We start from the raw sequence: 2,046 nt of genomic DNA on the forward strand, positions 1-2,046 counted from the left end.
ATGTATATATTGCATAAGAATGTAAGTAAGAAAATTATAGATTCTAATAATATCAAATCACAGGATTTTGTTTTTATTTCAGCCATGGTATATTGACACCCTAAATTATTGTTAACAACCTTTTGTATCTCATATGCCTTTTATGAGAGATTTACATTATTCTTCCCAATAGATTTAAGGACCGCTTATAACTGTAAATAATAAAAATAAACATGATTCTTGTTTATCATTGATTTTCAAGAGATTTAATCCTGTCCTCCTGAGCCAAACACAATTTTCCCGTAATAAAACCAAATAGTGCAGTCAGTATGTAAAATGGTGCTGCTCATTACCTGCGTCCTTCTGATACTCGATGACCATTGGACGAACAAAATGCATGCCAAGTCGATTCATTTTCGGAAGAGAAAAATCACTCACGTCTAACAGGTTACAAACACGTGATCAGAATCACATCTAGTTATAAGCGAACCCAAAGCAATTACCTCATCTTACAGCATTCTTGTGTTTTTATTTTTCCTTGAAGCAAACACGAAAGAGCCTCGAGGTGCCGATTCCGTGAAGCTGCCCTCGGCATAAATCACGTTGCCACGGAGGACGGTTTTGTGAACTTTCCCTTTTAAGGTTTTCCCAATGTAGGGCGAGATCTGTTTGCGAAATCGTATTGGCATTTTACAGCTACTCATTGGTTATTTTGAAATAAGAAAATTATACACTCAAAGTTGTAGATAAAGATAAAGAACAGCAGTGAAGATGATAACAATTGCTGTAACAAAATTCTTACCTTATTTTTATGGTGAATCATTGACTCGAGGACCTAAAGAAAAGAAAGAATCGTGTTATAGTAGGCCTTTTGATGCGATTAATCTGTCTCGGGAACAACACAATGGGAACAAATGGTACGCAACAGCTTGAGATGCATCCGATCTGAATACACACTGCATGTTAATCTGAACATCAAGGAAGTTTCTAAACAGGGTTTTACCTTCTATAACTCCAGTAAGCATAAAATGATATGCCTCGGTGCATTTATGAATTTAAATGAAGGCGATTCTTTCATGGATATGTCGTCCCTTTTTCAGATTTATATATTTTGCTTTATGAACCTATGCCTAGACACGATTACATACAAAGAAACTGCTTTATAGACAAAACTATACTTCAGAACTAAATTACTAAATATACAAGCAGAAAACCTTATACCTGCACCAAATCCCCGCACAGATCAATATCGAATATGCCGTTTATTTCTAATGATAAATAAAGAAATGAAATAAGACTAGAAAAGTGAAAGCTAAAAGAACGTACCGTGAACGTCTCAGATGGATCCCAGATAACGAAGTCCGCGTCATAGCCTTCCTCGAGAGCTCCTTTCCTGTCGCCGAGAGAAGCTTGGGAAGCTGGGCCGACGGAGAGGAGCTTCACGACGTCTTGCAGAGTGAAGCCCCGCCTGCTGGCCTCCGTCCAGAACACGGACAGACCTGGTTGAATGGGTGTGAAACTCCACTGAATAGCTTTAAAGGGGGGATTAAGTATCTGAAGCCATCTTGAATTGTTTTAGAAAGATTTCGATTTTTTTTCTAAGCGCATTTGAATTTCTCACATGCTTAGTTTTTTAATACCTTTGGAATGATATTGAATAGTTTTTATTTTTACTAGTCTCTCCACATAGAATCTGAGTGGCATTATCAGGGAATCTGCATCTTACACTGGGTTTTGTTGAAAGAGATTAGGACATTAGTGAAGAAATATCTTGTTTTGAAGTGTACTGAAGTGTAATACAGTATCCATCAAGAAGTTAATAAGCAATGTCTCATTTCTTTCACTATTCCATTGCATTTCACTATTGCATTTTCAGACGATGAAAATAAGGACCATACCAAACTGCACAGAAGCAATGCCACCCCAGGCTTCCATGAAATTCATCTTTCCAGGAAGTTTCAGGGCAGGAGTGCAAGGAGAATGATCACTTACTACCTGCTGGATAGTGCCGTCTCTTACTGCTTCCCATAACTGCTCCTGTGTGGCGGGGCGCTGAGTATTAGACGA

General features: G+C 38.0%; 1 pseudogene; it reads right to left on the bottom strand.

Annotated features, from left to right (window-relative positions):
• Nucleotides 1-451: 451 nt before the first annotated feature.
• LOC119581766 overlaps nucleotides 452-2,046 on the bottom strand; it is a 6,372-nt pseudogene continuing 4,777 nt past the window's right edge.

This window comes from Penaeus monodon, chromosome 15 (assembly GCF_015228065.2).
Source record: "Penaeus monodon isolate SGIC_2016 chromosome 15, NSTDA_Pmon_1, whole genome shotgun sequence".
NCBI lineage: Eukaryota > Metazoa > Arthropoda > Malacostraca > Decapoda > Penaeidae > Penaeus > Penaeus monodon.